At 56.8% G+C, this 17113-nt stretch overlaps 1 long non-coding RNA gene across 5 annotated transcripts; it reads right to left on the bottom strand.

Annotated features, from left to right (window-relative positions):
* Window positions 1-284: 284 nt before the first annotated feature.
* On the bottom strand, window positions 285-16536 carry LOC123854650 (uncharacterized). Of its 5 annotated transcripts, none has more exons than XR_010408522.1 (4): window positions 15960-16536; window positions 5587-15810; window positions 3211-3316; window positions 285-2744 (listed from the first exon to the last, which is right to left on the bottom strand). It is a non-coding gene; the product is annotated as an uncharacterized LOC123854650 (long non-coding RNA). The 5 variants fall into 5 exon arrangements; XR_010408520.1 differs by having other exon boundaries at window positions 286-3316; window positions 5587-6591; window positions 7366-15810; window positions 15960-16534; XR_006793350.3 differs by having other exon boundaries at window positions 286-3316; window positions 5587-13350; window positions 15698-15810; window positions 15960-16532.
* Between the last annotated feature and the right edge of the window lie 577 nt (window positions 16537-17113).

The following is a 17113-nucleotide window of genomic DNA, read 5'->3' as shown; positions in this document are numbered from 1 at the left end:
TCCTGGGGCCAGTTATACTTAAAAAAAACAGAACAGTTCCTGAAGGCTGGACATGAAGTGGAGACTCTTGGTGCAGGGGTGGCAGCTAGGAGCTAAGAGACGGGAAACGCCCCTGGGCCAGGAGTTCCCTGTGAAGGTACCAGGAAGGTGTGACCTGCAATCGAGGAAAGCATCCAACTAATAGGGACTCACCCAAGATGGCCCAGCTATGAGCTCTTTAAAAGCAAAATCTTTAAAAAAATATATTTAATTTATTTATTTGACACAGAGAGAGACAGCGAGAGAGGGAACACAAGCAGGGGGAGTGGGAGAGGGAGAAGCAGGCCTCCCGCTGAGCAGGGAGCCCGATGCGGGGCTCGATCCCAGGACCCTGGGATCATGACCTGAGCTGAAGGCAGACGCTTAACGACTGAGCCACCCAGTCGCCCCTAAAAGTAAAACCTTCAAAGCAGTTATATAAATATGCTCGAAAGACCAAAGTCACGCTGAGTCAACAGACAGAGAATGTCTGCAGAGGGACAGGAACAAAAAGGAACCAAATGCAAATTCTAGAACCAAAAAGTATCACGGTTGAAGTAGAGAATTCACAGGATGGACTTCATAGCACATTAGAGGTGTCAGGAGAACAAATAAGTGAATTTGAACATAAACCACCAGCAATGACCCAATCTGGGGACAGCAGGCAGGGAAAGGATTGAGGAAAAGGGAGCAGACCCTCAGAAGCTCATGGGACGACATCAAACAGTCTAACACGCCTACGGTTCCGTGGGAGACTATCCAGGAAATAAGTCGGAAATCATATTTGGAGAAACAAATAGCTAATGATTCCCCCCCCCACCCCCAGATTTGATGTTTGAAAAGGTTCCAAGAAGGTGAGACCGTCCGGAGAAGGAGAAATTCACATGTCCCCACATTGTTGTCAAGCGGCTTAACACTGAACACAAAGGGAATCTTGAAAAGCAGCCAGAGGGGGAGGGAACCCCGCACGGTCCACACACGCACACGGGGTAACAGGGACGAGACCGGCCATCGACTTCTCAGAAGCAACGGGGGTCACAGGGGAGGGACCGTGAGCAGGTGCCGAGCCGTCCAGGATTGACAGAGGGGGCCTCGTGTCGGCCCCAGCGTACTACCAAAACACACAATAAAGGGAGGTATCGCTAAAAATCCAGTAGGGAATATAAAACTGGACATTAAGAAATATTGGATCAGCTTCAAAAAAAGGCAGTGAATTTGCAACCAAGGGACAAAGAACAGGTGGGCTGGGGGGTGGGGAGACGGGATGAAGAAGAAGTGGAGGGAAGAGGCGGGCGGGGGCTGAACCGGGCCCATAAGGCAGAGGCTCCTCAGGGCTGGCTGCGGCATCCGTGAGTTCCCTTGCCCCTCAGAACGTCCAGCCCGCCTGGTTGCATCTCCCTGCTTCGTAGACGAGCGCCTTGGGGGCTCAGAGAAGGTCAATAGCTCGCTCAAGTTCACCCAGGGAGCGCCAGGTGGCCCAGGACTCAAACTGAGGTGTATTCGGACTCTAGTAGAGAAAAGGCCATCCCATCTGCAAACTGCTGGGCATCTGAGGAAGGTCTCGAGAAGCAAGCCTCCCCTGGTTCTTGCAGGCTTGCAAGAGCAAGGTGCATGAACTGGGGAATCTCCGCCCACGGGGACGCGCCCCGGGCCTGGGAGGGGCGGTCAGCCTCAGATCCAGGAAGGGCGCTGGCTATGCGTCGGCAGTCCCACCTGCTGGGGGCCGGCTTGTCCGGCGGCGGACCGGGTCACAGGGCTCAGGGCGGGCGGCACAGCCAGCTGACGTGAGCCCTCCCTTCCATTCAGCGCCACGAGGACGCTCCCCCCGAGAACCCACTTTGCCCCAGCCCTGTCCCCAGCACGTGCGAGTCATTTTGTAAGGTAACGGCTTTTCCTCCTCATTGCACCGATGGGGAAGTCGAGGCTTGGAGAGGTTAAGTCTCTTGTCCCCCAAGTCCCGACTGTCTGGTTCCAGTCCCGTGTGCGTGCTCACTGCTCACCGCGGACCGTTCAGGGGCCGGCTTCCCTGGGCAGGCGAGGGTCAGGGCCTGGCCACCTTCCTTTCTTTCGTGGGGTGCTCTCTGGGCTGGTCTCTGGATTTCCCACATTTCTCCTCCCCACATCAGGGGGGTGTCCCCCGGAGGCAAGGAGTGCCAATCAACCCCAGGCCCCGGGAGGCCATGTGTTGCCAAGAGGACAGGAGGCCGGGGACTTGGTCCCCGTTCTGCCTCAGTCCCGCTGCTGTGACTTTTTCTCACCTCAGCTGAAGACCATGTCCCCCCCGTATGGTGGGGGGTCCGGCCTCTCTCACCCTGGGCCAGGCGTTGACAAACCTTTTCTGCGAAGGACCCGAATGCAGACGCTTTTCATACAGGGTCCCCATTGCAAGCACCCTGGCTCCATGCTGAGAAGGCAGTGGCAGACAACATGTAAGCTGTGTCCCGATAAAACTTTATTTACAAAGACAGGGGGGCGGGCTGGACTCCGCCCATGCACGGCAGTTTGCGGCACTTTGCTGGGGACAGTCTCAGCCCGTGGAGGAGGCGTGTCTGCAGAGCCCAAATGAGAGCAGAGGCTGACTTCGACCGAGAGGCCAAGTGTCAGCAGAGACACCTGAGTGGGTTTTGGCGGCTGAAGGGAAGGGCGTTCCAGGTGGGTGGAACAGCGTTTGCAAACACCCCGATGCGCACATGACAGTGTCTTGGCAAACGTGTGGGATCCGACGGCTGGAGTGTGAGGCAGAAGAGAGATCAGGGAGGATTCCCGTCACTGTGCGGAAGGGGCATGGACTTTCTCAGTTAAACTCCTCTTCAGGGACTGACATTTTTCCTGGAAAAGTCACCCCGTAACTGCTCATCTTGGTAAGGAGTACTGGATACGCAATTTCTTCTAATTTCACGGAAGGGCTGGTGTGTCCGCCCTTTGGGGCTGAGGCTGTGGGGGCCGTGGCGGGCGTCCAGGGCGGGCGGTGGGGCCCGAGGACTGCACATGGCTGGTGTCCACCACGGAGCAGCCCTGGGCGGTGATTTCACGGCCTCCTCGGGCCACAGCGATTCCGCCTGTGTCATGTTATGCTCCTCAAGGGACGCTTTGTCTTCCCCTGATGGGCCTAATTGCTCTCCTCACTTGGACAGCCCTGGAGTCGTTTAGTAATGAAAATCACCCCATACTAATACGGCATCAGGAGCTCACCTGCTTGTTGGCATTCGGAGCGGCGTGGAGAGGAGAAGAGGCTCCGCGTGTTGTTGCAGGTGTGGAGCCTGGCCGAGCTGTTCGTGTGCAATCACCGTCCAACAGCCTGGAAATTACAGGCCGGTTACAGTGGCTGCTGGCGAGGACTAATTGCTCGTGTGCAATCACCGTCCAACAGCCTGGAAATTACAGGCCGGTTACAGTGGCTGCTGGCGAGGACTAATTGCACCACCACGGGGCTGCCCTAGACACTTAGAACAAATGGCTGCCGTGGGAACTTGGCGACGGGGAGGGAAGATCCCATTTATTCTTGAAACAGAGGAAAAGGCTGCTAGGGGCTGGAAAGGGCCTAACTGGGGGGATCCTGGGCATTAAAGACTGGTTTCCCAATCAGTGTGACCAAACTGGGATTTCACAGAGACACCCACCTATCCATCCCACCCCCACCGTCATCTACCTATTTATACTGCCCCATCCATCCATCTTCCATCCATCCCTGCATTTGTCTTTCCATGTATTCATCCATCTGTCCATCCATCTATCCACCCACCCATCCATCCATCCATCCACCCATCCGTCTATCCACCCATTCATCCATCCACCCACCCATCCCTCCATCCACCCATCCAACCATCCTCCTCCATCCTTCTCCATCTATCCAATTATCCATCCTCCATCTATCCATGCATTTGTCTATCCATGCATTCATCCATCCACCTATTCATCCATCCTTCTCCACCCATCCATCCACCCATCCATCCATCCTTCCATCCATCCATCCACTCATCCATCGTCCTCCATCCTTCCCCATCTATCCACCATCCATCTGCCATCATCCACCCATCCCTCCATCCATCCCTCCATCCATCTTCCATCCATCCATGCATTTGTCTTTCCATGTATTCATTCATCTGTCCATCCATCCATCCACCCATCCGTCTATCTACCCATTCATCCATCCACCCACCCATCCCTCCATCCACCCATCCAACCATCCTCCTCCATCCTTCTCCATCTATCCAATTATCCATCCTCCATCTACCCATGCATTTGTCTATCCATGTATTCATCCATCCACCCATCCATCCACCCTTCCATCCATCCATCCACTCATCCATCGTCCTCCATCCTTCCCCATCTATCCACCATCCATCTGCCATCATCCACCCATCCCTCCATCCATCCCTCCATCCATCCCTCCATCCTCTTTCCATCCATCTTCCTCTGTCTCTTTTTCCATCTGTTTATCTATGCATGCATGCATCCATCCTTCCATCCATGCAACTCTTTATTCCACCACCCACCATGCATCTATCTATCTCTCCATCTACCTAACACACTTCTACCAGGCTCTCACACAGTATAAGGTCTACACTTGATGCTTCAAGTCAGTGATGAGTCAGGAGTGATCCTGCACACAAGGAAACATAAGAGGTACTCAGTAAATATTTTTGAATGAATGGAAAAAGAATGAATATTTTCCCAGTGGAGGGGAGAAAATTGTAGAGACTCTGCTAGTGGGAGGATGACGAAAGGGGTACAGTAGGTGTGAGAAGGGAGAAAATATGGAGTCATCCATCACAGTCACATGGCATGTGAACAAAAGAGGCAGAAGAGAAGAGGGATGTGATGTGTGTGCTCTGGGTCTGACTGTGATGAGTGCCTTTGTCTCTCTCAGGTTCTGAGAACAACGTCTCGTGCCCTGGAAGCGTCTAGAAAATTAGGACTTAACCATAATCCTGAGCCATCCCGTAGTGCTGTCCTTGGCTTCTCCAGGGGTTCTGACCATCACCCCCATGGTTCCTTCCATCTTCCTGCCCACCCTACCCTGCCTAGAAAGAGAAGAAGACCATCCCAGGTGGTAGAACCCAGTGTTAGGTGTGGGTAACCCAGGGGAGGCCTTGAGGTTTGGGGAACGTTAATTCTGTCCCTGGGGTTGGAGGCCAGGAAGCAAGGGGCGGTGATGGGGAAGGAGGTTTGGGATTTGCTGCAGGGAAGATGGGGACCCATTGAAAGACTTCAAGCAAGTGACTTGCATTTTTAAACTTATTACTCTGGCGTGGGGAATTGATTACTGTTTTTTACTCTGTAGGGAATTGATTGGAAGACCAGTGAGTCACCGTGGCTCACGGGCAGAGTCTGGATGAGCGCTGGTCCAGTGCTCTTCCCTGGGCCCAGCTGCTGGGCCCCTGGCCCCTGGCTTCCTGCCCACTGTTTTCTGGCCCACAGCTCAGGATTGAGAAAGGAATTGTAGGGCCGTGGTTTCCTCTGCCCTGTTGGGGTCTTTGTAGGGCTTAGAAGCCCCCCACGTTCTCCTCCCGACCCCCCACACTCACAGAACTCTGCTAAGTGGCCATTCTGACTCTCCCTACATACCTCCCATGACAAGAACATCACTCCTGCGTCCTCTCTGGCCACCTCCAGCAAAATCCTTGATCAGGTTGAACCTCGACTTCTCTCTCCGTAAATTCTCATTGTTCACCCTCACCTACTCCTGAGGGGCTGGGCAGAATTGGTCCCGGGTGCAGCCCATGGACACGACCGTCCTGAGATGGGGACCTAGACTGTTTGTGGTCAGTGGCCAGTGTGTGATAGGGTCAGGGTGGGGCATCTCCCAGGAGGGGCTGTGGTGGACAGACATGGCCCTGGCAGCCCCCCGGGCCCCCTGCCTCCGGTGTGCATGCTCTGGTCTCCTCTCTTCCACACCGACGCTGGTCGGGACGTCATCTTGGACATTCTGGCTCCACTTGACCACTCCTCCGGACGCAGGCACACGCGGGGCCCCGGCTACACCGCGTGGGGCAGACGTGCCCAGCGGAGCCCGCCTGCCCTCTGAATCGGGAGCCGTAACAGATGCAGCATGCTGCTGTAGGTGAGTGACCCTGGGGCCCCGGGGAAGCACCACCTGGCCGCTCCTGGAGCAGGGTCAAGGCCCAGCAAGTCTGAGCGGTGCCGCAGATTGTTACCGGCCCGCTGCACGTCGCTCTGGGAGGTCTCACCACAGTTTCCGGTGCTCTGAAGTTCTGAACGTGCAGTTGCACTTCCAGGAAATCTGCCCCGCACGTACTCAGAGGTACATATCCAGGGATGTTCGCATGAAAGCGCCATGATGGTGACAATTCGAAGGAAAATTCCTACCCACTGCAGAGTAATATAGGTGTGTGTGCTAATATGGAAAGATTTCCAGTACGTAGCGTGGAAGAGAGTAAGTTGCAGACAGCAAGGCGCGACGACGGCGTTCTGACTCCGGTCACAGAGTCTGTGAACGTGCCAGGAAACGCTGACCTGTGCTCTAATGTAGGCGTGCCGTACGGCGTGTGGATTTTATCCCGATCAACCTCAACGTGCTAAGAGCGTCGACGTCTGGGGTTGGGTGCTGGCCTGGGAGTGGGGAGGGAAGCATTTGCCTGTTGACGCACTTCAAGCCGCAGAACATACAGGCATTCAATGGGGGCGTTTCAGGCGGGGGGAGGCTGGACGCCCAGCCCTCCGGCAAGGCGGGCAGCATCGGCTTTGTGCTTCTGGGGCTGTCCCCCCATGGGCGATCGGAGGCCCGGGAGGGCAGTGCACACACAGGGGTGACGACCTTCCCACATGGGCCGTGCTCCCCGGTGCCCTTCCTGAGGGGGTCGACCTCATAGACTCCAGTGTCTCGGGGCAGAGGATGAGCTGTATTGAGCTTACTTGCTCCTGGGGTTCCCCATCCCAGGGAGGCCTCTGAGAAGCACGGAAGGTTGGCTCAGCAGGCATTCAGGAGACAGACTGATATTTCAGAGGAGACGCTATGTCTGATGCAGATGACAGGGCTACCAGAGAGGCTGGGACACCCCCTGCCCTGCAGTGGGTGGGGGCGGATTGCAGCCAACGGTAGCTGGGCAAAGGGCTGGACGCCTCTCTGGTGGCCCTATCACCTGGCAGCAGTCCGTGCAAATCACCCCGTTCCTCCACCTGCAGGCACCCGGTCCATCTGCCAAACTCCGAGCTACAGAACCAGCAGCCCGGCGCCCAGCGCATGGAGGTTTGCACCCACGTGGCCCCTGGAACCACTAGGACATGCAGGTGCCCAGCTCCACACCCAAAGGCACAGCACGAGCCCCCCGGGCAGATGCACGCGCGCACGCATGTACACACAGTGAGACACGCAGGGAGACTTACACGGTGCAGGGAAAGGCAGGAGCAGACGTACGTAGGCAGGAGACGTCTCTTCTGGTTTGCCCACCGGGCTGTGCAAGGCTGATCCACAGCGGCCAAGCACCGTCTTCAGCCCCCGGGCTGGGTTGGATGCTGTCCTCTGGGTCACCTCCCTGGGTCCCTCCTGTCCCCCCTGGAGAGAGCGCTCTGGGCCTCTCTCCAGCGCATGATCCGTTCTGCTGCATTGGGACTGTCCGTTCACTCTGCTTTCCTCACTGGACGCGAGATCCTTGAAGGCAAGGATGGCGTCTGTGTGTCCCTGGGTCTTCAGCCCTGCGTTCGGCGTCTGGCAGGTGGTACGGGGTTAACGTGTCGTGCTTTACATGAACGGAGCAATGAAGGGAGCAAACCCAAGTGCGTGTTTATTGGAGAAAGCGTTCAACCTTTGTAACGATTAAAGAAACGCAAATTAACTACTGGGTATTTACCCCAAAGATACAAAAGTAGGGATCCGAAGGGGTACGTGCACCCCGATGTTTATAGCAGCAATGTCCACAATAGCCAAACTGTGGAAAGAGCCAAGATGTCCATCGACAGATGAATAGATAAAGAAGATGTGGTATATTTACACAGTGGAATATTATGCAGCCATCAAAAGGAATGAGATCTTGCCATTTGCGACGACGTGGATGGAACTGGAGGGTATTATGTTGAGTGAAATAAGTCAAACAGAGAAAGACATGTATCATATGATCTCACTGATATGAGGAATTCTTAATTGCAGGAAACAAACTGAGGGTTGCTGGAGTGGGGGGTGGGGTGGGAGGGATGGGGTGACCGGGTGATAGACACTGGGGAGGGTATGTGCTCTGGTAAGCGCTGTGAATTGTGCAAGACTGTTGAATCTCAGATCTGTACCTCTGAAACAAATAATGCAATATATGTTAAGGAAAAAAAAAGAAGAAGAAGGTAGCAGGAAGGGAAGAATGAAGCAGGGGAAATCAGAGGGGGAGACCAACCATGAGAGACGATGGACTCTGAGAAACAAACAGGGTTCTAGAGGGGAGGGGGGTGGGAGGATGGGTTAGCCTGGTGGTGGGTACTGAGGAGGGCACGTTCTGCATGGAGCACTGGGTGTTATGCACAAACAATGAATCATGGAACACTACATCTAGAACTAATGATGTAATGTATGGCGATTAACATAAGAATAAAAAAAAAGAAACGCAAATTAAAATGAGATTCAATCTTACACCTATTAAATTAGCCCACGTTCGGAAGTAGAATGATCACACCCAGAAGGGGCACAGTTATGTTACAACCGTGGTGCCCACACATTGCGGGCGGGGGCGCGTCAGTCGGGCGTAAGCCCTCTGGAGAACAATTTGACGACACGGATCAAGAGTCATCAGAAGGCTCACCCCCTCTGGAGCAGCGACCCCACCCCCGGGGTCTGTCCGAGGGACATTACCGGGAATGAGAGGGGAGTTTGTCGACTGTCAGTGGACCCGTCATCCTGTCATTTACCATCACACGACCCCGGTTTCAGAACCCAAACCTGGGACTCGCGTCTGGTACATTCCACTCGGGCGCAGGTGGGAACAACTGTCCCAGAGACTGGGGGACACGGGCTGACCGTGGCTGGACCAGGAAGGGCGGTCGTGGGACCGTGCCCTCCCTGTGTCACTCACCTCATTCACTGTTACTCGTGGCATCTCCAGGCCCCAGCAGGGTGCCTGCTACAGGGACGGCTAATAGTGACAAATAAAAGAATAAATAATGGTTGAGTAATACACACCTTCGTACAATTAACCATGGTAGATGTTACTGATTTCGCCATCACATACATTAAATGTGCATAGATGTATGTTTAACCATCACACACACACAGTGAATGGGATGTTCTGTACCCGTTAAAGGTGATTAAGGTGCTAATGTATTTAAGATGAATATTATAGGAAAGTGAATTCTTGCTTTGCATAAAAAGGACTTCTATGGGGGCGCCTGGGTGGCTCAGTAGGTTAAGCGTCTGCCCTTGGCCCAGGTCATGATCTCGGGGTCCTGGGATCGAGTCCCCCGTCGGGCTCCCTGCTCAGCGGGGAGCCTGCTTCTCCCTCTGCCGCTCCCCCTGCTTGTGCTCTCTTCCTCCCTCTCAAATAACTAAATAAAAATCTTTTAAAAAAAGGGACTTCTATGTTAGAGAAGGAGATCCTCTTGGAGGCGCAGGTGCTCATGACCCAGGCCAGGGCTTGACAGACTCGGCCTGTGGCCCCTGTTTTGTAGATAAAGTGGGATTGGGGCTCAGCCGCACCTGTTCATTTACGTATTGGGTACGGCTGCGTTTGGGCTACGAGTCTGGTGGTTGTGACAAAGACCGAATGGTCCTCAAGGCCTCAAATACTTATCTTCTGCCTCTTTGCAGGAAAAGTCTGTTGAGCCCCGGCCTAAACCAAAGAGGGACAGGGAGGTGTGGGCCCCCCGCCCTCCCCCATGGCGAGCCTCTTCAGATCAAGCAGACAGCGTCAATGGGACATTGTGCAGGTGTCCAGCACAGCTCTGCTCGTCACCCCTGCCCGGGAGGGACGTGGAGGGCTGGCCAGCGCTGGCCAAGGGGGGCACTCATGCCCAGAACGAAATTTCAAGAGGTCACCCCCCAAAAACCCACCAATAATGAAAATAATATTTCAATGCAATTTTAATGCAAAAAATCCATAATGAACAAAATGTCAATATTTTAAGTAAAAACGGGCTGTTTGTCTTGCGACCCCCCGCGTTTCTGTGCAGCCAGAAGATCTGATTCTGACCAGCCCGCCTCAGGGTTTAGAGGCAGATGGAAACAAAGTAGAGCTTTATGTACAGTCCCCCGGGTTTGAAATGTGGGGGGATATTTTGATAAGTGTGTGGGGTGCACACTCTCCCCCCGCCCCAGACTGCAGTGTGACCAGGCTGTGCCTGGGCTGGGGGTCCTGAGGTCTGGGGGGCTCTCAGGCTGGGGGTGCTGGTCGGGTGGGGCTGTCCTCCCGCAAACGAGGGATGCGTTCCCCGGTGAGTCCTGGGAGCCCAAGCTTCCTGCAGAGCGACACACGACACGTTCCCCCAAACACGTACCTAGTCTGTGGCGATGGGCAAAATAGAGTTTTATTCTTAAAAGGTCAATGCATTTGCTTTTATTTTTGCGAGTATGTATTTCCTCAGAGGACGGGTACCAAAGGATTGACTGTAATTCTGCGGGAATCCAAGAGATTTTTCAAAAGATTTAATTTAATTTATTTATTTAGAGAGAGCAAGTATGCAGAGCGGGGGAGGGCAGAGGGAGAGGGAGAGTCTCCAGCGGACTCCCCACTGAGCCCGCCGTGGGGCTCCAGCTCACGACCCTAAGAGCACGACCTGAGCCAAAACCAAGAGTCGGATGCTTAAACAGCTGAGCCTCCCAGGCTCCCCAAGATTTTTGTTGTTGGTAGCAAAGGGCCCCCAAACAGCGAGATGTTGAGTGTTGGGGACTGAGCCCCAGGGGTGCGTGGGCAGACGATGCATGGAGGGAGAGGGTGGGTCATCCGTCCCATCGGGCAGGCCAGCGCCTTGGGTTGGCCCTGGGGACTGGAGGACGCTTCTGGTGGGGCTGGTGGGGCCTGGAGCAGATTTGCAGCTTTCTGCCTGGGCTGCATCACCTGGGGAGGCTCACGTAAGGCTCGCGGAGACTGCGGCTTGGGAGAGTTTAGGCTCTGATTTGGGAGGAAAGCAGGAAAGCGGGGACCTCCCTTCCCTCTAAGCCCCGGGCCCCACGGGGCTAGGAAAGGGGCCATCCTGGCGCGTGGCCTCCTGCTTCTCCTTGCTGGAATCTCTGTCTTCTCTCTCCTTAGCGTTAGAATAGTTTACAATTTTGGAGTAATTTTGGATCTACAAAGAAGCTGCAGAAGAGGCAGAATTCCCTTCCACCTGCAGTCTCACACGACACAGGTCGTGTGCCCGGGGCATCGGGATCCGAGCCGGGGAAGGAGCTGTGACAGGGATGCTCTAGGGACTGATCCACAGGTGCGCTCGGACGTTTCCGCCGCCCGCTGAAGACCCACCCACACCTGCTGCTCTGATCTGGGACGGCCCTCAATCCACCTGCCACCACTCGGGCACTTCGGAAGGGCGCTGGCCGGGGATTCGTAGACTGTCCTCCGTTTGGGTCTGTCTGGGGCTTCCTCGTGGTGAGATTAAGATTTCACTGTCTGCAGATGGGCTGCAGAAATGGGACCCCCTCGGGGGGCACGTGGGCCTGGCGCACCCGGCCAAGGCAGTTTCTCTGCCAGCCCCCTGTCCTTGCCTGAACCACCCTCCACCTGCCGGCACGTCAAGAACGTTGGGTCAGCGTGGCCGTGACAATGCCCGCCCGGTCCCTGCCGGCCACTGGGGCTTGTAAACAGCAAACACTCATCTCTCCCGGTTCTGGGGGCCAGACGTCAAGATCCGGGTCCTGCAGGCTCGGTGTCAGGTGGGGATCCTTTCCCTGTTCCTGTGTCCTCTCGTGGAGGAAGGGCGTCACCGGGGTCTTTCCCATGGCCCTAATCCCATCGTAGGGGCTCCCCCTCCTGACCCATCTTTCCCCCAAGGGCCCCACCACCAACACGTGAATTTGGGGGGATGCACACATCCAGCCCACGGCGCTCGACATGCAGACACACAGCACTTCCCACGGCCTCCCTGGGCTCCCATGGCCACGGCACCGCTGAGAAGCCCCCCCCACGACCCACTAGCACGTTCACTCTTTCCAGATTACCTGTAGAAGCGGAGGCCTTATTGGGGAGAAGGGGGCGTGTCCAGTGATGGACTCTGTGCACACTGCCCATTGCCCAAGCCACACTGAAGGCTTCCAGAGCCGTGAATGGAGGAGGACGCAGTCTTGGAAAGAGCAGAGGGGGCCAGGGGACACTCTGCCCCCAAATCCAGGGCCTTTCCCTCATCTCTCCAGGGAAGGCCTCTGCTCAGAGTCTCCCAGCTTTTCAGAAACGCTGCTGGGGAACACCCCGAGTTCCCGGGGAGCCCCCAGAGACAGCGAAGGCTGAGAGTCCTCACCTCGGGCTTCTGGAGTCTCAGATGACGAGCGTCTTGCTCCGAAATCTCAGGCAGCAGGGGCGGATCCGGGATCCTCGCTGTGCTGTCCCCCCCCAAGCCCACGCCCTCACTCCGGGAACGCCTCTTGCTTTTCTCCCTTTGGGGAAGGTTGTGCGGGCACGCGGGCAGGGCCAGGGCCAGGGCGCGGGGCGGGGACCGTGCATCCGTCCTGGAATGCTCGAGGTTTCCCTGCGGGCTGCCTCCATCCACAGGTGGTATCTTTACAGGTGATTTTCATGCTTCATAAAAACATGATTTATATGATTTATAAAATGTTACATGATTTATATGGCCTGTTAAATAGATGAAGGGGCTGGCTGGGCTCACGGGTCCTGCTCTCCGTGGGTTGGTCAGCCCGCAGCTTCCCTCAGTCAAAGGATGTTCTACCCATGGTGGGGGCCTGCGGCAGGCTGTGGTGGTCCCCACCCCCTTGCCAGTGGGCCGGCCACAGCCCCAGGGCTCTGCGGTGGGGAGAGGACATAATCGCCCATAAGGTCAGAGCATGATCAGAGTCGCAAACCCTGGAGCATCACGGAAAGCTTCCCGGAGGCGGTGGTACTGGAGAGGAGTCTGGAGAGTGCAGGGAGGGAAGCAGATGCGGGCTGGGGGTGAGCAGCGGTCACAGTGAACGCAGGCTGCGGGATGGAGTGTGGATCCCCAGAGTGGAGAGGGGGAGAGAACCTGCTGTTCCGGCAGCTCATGCGTCCGTCTCACGGGGCTGTGAACGCTGGCAGGGGTGGGAGGAAGCTCAGCACTCCCCTGGGGACGCGGCCCGCCGCCTGTGTCCGCCTGGACGGAGAGACGCGTCCCTCATCAGCACCCGGGCCTCTCTTCCTGTTACAGGAGGAGGAACAGGGACGGAGAGGGGGCCCCACGACCGTCTCCAGGACCCCCGAGCTCTGCATCCCTCTGCAAAGGGAAGGAGGAAGTGGGTTGAATCCCACAACAGGGGATCGGTGCTCCACGCAGGAGTCTCTCCAGAGCGGGGAACAGGACTTGCTCCCACTAAGCCCGTCAGGATAAACTCGGATGAGAAATGGGGGCACAGCAGAGGGGGCTCCCTTGGCCAGCACCTCATTGCCCCACTGGCTTTCAGATCCGTCTTCCAGTCCGGCCACACCATGCAGGAGCCCGAGGGGTGCGCCCCCAAGTGTCCTCTTATCTCCCGGATGCCCGTCCCCAAGATGAACCCCAACCCTCAGACTGATGTGCGTCACCTTTGCTCAAGCTTGGCCGCCCCAGGCTCCCAGCTCAGACGTGGCTGCTGGCCCCTAAGCCAGAAACACCTGCATGTTTGAGCTCCACATGCCGTCCTTTTGCCCCCAAACATCTCTGGGATCCCCTTCCTTGGTCCACCATCACCAGCAACCACACCATTTCTTGCCCTGACCGAGAATAAATAGCCCTCATGGGACCAGGGTCTCCTGCTAGTCGGTCCTTCACACTGCCCCCCATGCAGCCTTTTCCACCCACACCCGACCCCCTGTCTCTTGTCTGTGTAAGACCCTTCCGCTGCCCCCAGGTCCCCTGCAGCATCAGCCCCGAGCCCCGGGCTTTCCGGCCTCGCCCAGAGGCTCCTGGCAAGTGATCTCTCCGTCCGACCTCCCCAGCTACCTGCTCCACACCAATAACCCATCATCGGATGCACTTGCCGGTGATCAGTGGTGGTTCACCACCCCTGGCTTGTCCAGATGTAGTAGCCCCTCTCTAGAAATGCCATCTCTGTTGGTCTCCCTGGAGAACTCCTATTCATCCTTCAAAACCAGCCCTCCCTGACTCCGTCCCCCAACCTGAGCCTCCCGCCCAGCAAATCGGTCCCGGCTGCGTGGTGGTGTGCCAGGTTCTGTTCTGGGGTTTGCACATGTGGACAGAGGTGGTGTCCTGGACCAGCCCTCTCTCCCAAATGGCCCACATTCTCCTGGGGGCAGAGGATGCTCATGGGGAGGCCGAATTGCTCTGGGGAGACCCCAGCAGAGTCCTGGCCTCAAGAGGGATGTCTGGGTGGGTAGTCAGGGAGGCCTTCCTGAGGAGGAGACCCTGGAGCTGAGGCCCCGAGACAGAGGGACACAGGGAGCTGGAGGGAGGGCCCCTAGGTGGGGGCAAGGCTCGCCCAGAGGACCGAGTGGGCGCACTGAAGGGGTAGGCGGGTGGCTGGAGAGAAGCGGGCATGAGGCAGGGGCCGATGCTCATTCCTAAATCCAACCTAAACTTAGCAGGGCCGAGTGGATAGAGCAGAGCCGATGAGAGCGAGCTCTGGGCTCCCGTGAAGACTCTGGGCTGGTTGCCCAGCCTCGCGGAGCTCTGTCTCTAACCTCTGCCCCCAGGACCTCCCCCGAAGGTGCTGATGCCCGTGCTCCCCACACGGGGCTCTTTCAGCAGCTACTTCCATTTGCTAGCAGTTCAGGCTTTGGCTCGCACATCACCGCCTCCAGGAGACCCTCCTGATTGCCCTTCCCAAAGCAGCACTCCCAACGCTCTTCACGTCTTTCCTTCCCTGGCTTTTTGGCTCAGGTTCATGGGCAGAACGCCCACCAGCGGGCAAACCCCTTGAGGCCAGGGACCCGACCCTTCTGTTTACCTCTGTTTTACCCCCAGCGGCCAGGACGCTGCCTGGCAGGCCGCCGTGCCTGGCAAACATTTGCCAAGTGAACCGTGGTGCTTGGCATTTCTTTTTCCTTCCTAGTGATTAACACGCATGGGTTTCTCTTCAAAGAGCAGGTGGTGTCAGACTCAGGGCGTCCGACTCTGGTGCGGCTCAGAACTCATCACCTTCCAGCCGCAAGTGGGGAGAATCTTGGACCGAGGTTTAAACAAACGCTCGAGCTCCCTCTTTGACCCAGCTGACCTTCCGGTGAGCTCAGAGTCACAAACCATTACTGTCTCTGCGGGCGGGGAGCACCCCGGGCACCTCCTGGCACCAGGCACATCTGCCCCAGATCCGACGCACGGCCAGGAGCGCTCTTCCTCTGCGAGGCTGCTCTTGGTATCCGAGACCTCGGATACACACTCAGCATCGGAGAAGTAGAAGCTGTGCGTTTAGAGCTGGAAAGAACCGGTGAGTTGAAAAGGACTTGTCCGGAGCCTGGCGCCTGGACTCCTGCCCGGGTGCTCCCCGCACCCTGGCCTCGTTCTGGCCATCGGGACCATTCCCGGGCCCGGAGACCCAGTGTCCGTCCCTGCCCCTTGGCAGCCGTGGAGGGAGCTTCGTGAAATCCCCTGCTCTTTAGAGTTGTAGTAAAACGCACATGGAACTTACCATTGGGTGGCATTGAGCACGCTCCCCGTGTCGCGCGGCCACCGTCCGTCCCAGGACCCCGGCCATCCCGCAGAACTGGAACTCCAGAAGCTCTACGGATCCAGGTGCCCCACCTGTTAAGTGGGGGTGAGGATGTTGCTCGTCACACACACGCTCGAGGGCCAGGGGGGCGGCCCATGCAGAGAGCGCGTCTGGAACCCACTCAGAGCAGGAGCTCCGTAGGCGTTACTTAAATCGGAATCTGAAGAACTCAGGTACCGACCTTGGCCACATGCAGCTATGAAGTTAATAAATCAGATTCTCCCACGGGTATTTCCTGAAGTTGTTCTGAAGGACGTTGTGTTAAAAGCTTACTCTTTATCATAACAACACATGAAACAAAAGCGGGTTGCAGGGGCGGGGGGAGGCGGGGAAGCGGGCATCCTGTTTGCAGGACTCGCCCATGAAGCACGTACCCGCTCACCACCCCCTCTTGCTTGTTTCGGGAGATCACGCGTCACTAAATTCACCGTCGCCACTGTTTGTAAACGCCCGGGCCCGCGACATCGGGGACGTCCACCCCCAGCTGTCTCCAGAGCTTTCCGTCCCCACTAAACATGAACCCCCCTCCCACCCCCAACCCTGGAAACCACCACCTACTTTCTGCCTCTTTGAAACGTCATCCCTGTCCCGGGAGAGTAATAGCCCATCGCTCGTGCACATGGCCACCTGTTTACCTGCCGCGGACACGCGGACGGACCCTCGGGCTGACCCCACCTGTGAATGGGGCGCACACGCGTGTGTCCCACGCTGCAGCTTGGACGAGCCTCAGACACGGCCCGTTCACGCGGAAGCGTGTGCTTTAAGACGGTTACTTCCATGTTGAGTCAGCGTCACTCAAAGACTACCGAAAGGGGCAGGCCGGCCCCCAGCTATTTTCACAGTGATGCGCAGCCCCTGGGTTTGCCCAGGTGAAGACCTGAGTGGGTTGAGGCCTCCAGAAGCTCCGGGATCACGCTGTTAGCTTTGTCCTGTGTGCTCGGGAGAGTACCCCTCCACCCCGAGCCTGGCGGGGACCACACAGGGCTATGTGGTGTTTGCTCCCCGGCGGCTAAGCGCAGGGCGCTGGCGTCGGGAGGACTGAGACTGTGGCTACTCTGCTCACCTGCATTGACTCATCTAATCCTCAGGAGGGTTTATGATTTTCTGCATTTTACAGATGGGGAAAAATGAAGGATCGGAGAATGCACCCACAAAGGGCAGATGTAGGAGCCGGGGCCCGAGCTGTGCACTCTACCATATTCTGGCAGGAACAGACAGCCACTTAGTGGCAGCCTGATCACATCCTAGGCTGTTTCCCCTGTATGGCCTCCCCAGGAGGGACACCTGTTTGCAGCTGGAGCTTGGTTCTTTGCTACCTGTCATGCGCTGGCCAAA

The sequence above is a fragment of the Mirounga angustirostris genome, unplaced genomic scaffold (assembly GCF_029215605.1).
Source record: "Mirounga angustirostris isolate CCGP_5_RB_7025 unplaced genomic scaffold, mMirAng1.0.hap1 SCAF_17, whole genome shotgun sequence".
NCBI classification, from domain to species: domain Eukaryota; kingdom Metazoa; phylum Chordata; class Mammalia; order Carnivora; family Phocidae; genus Mirounga; species Mirounga angustirostris.
Note: the sequence above shows the minus strand (reverse complement) of the source record. Positions and strands in the feature narration are given on the sequence as shown.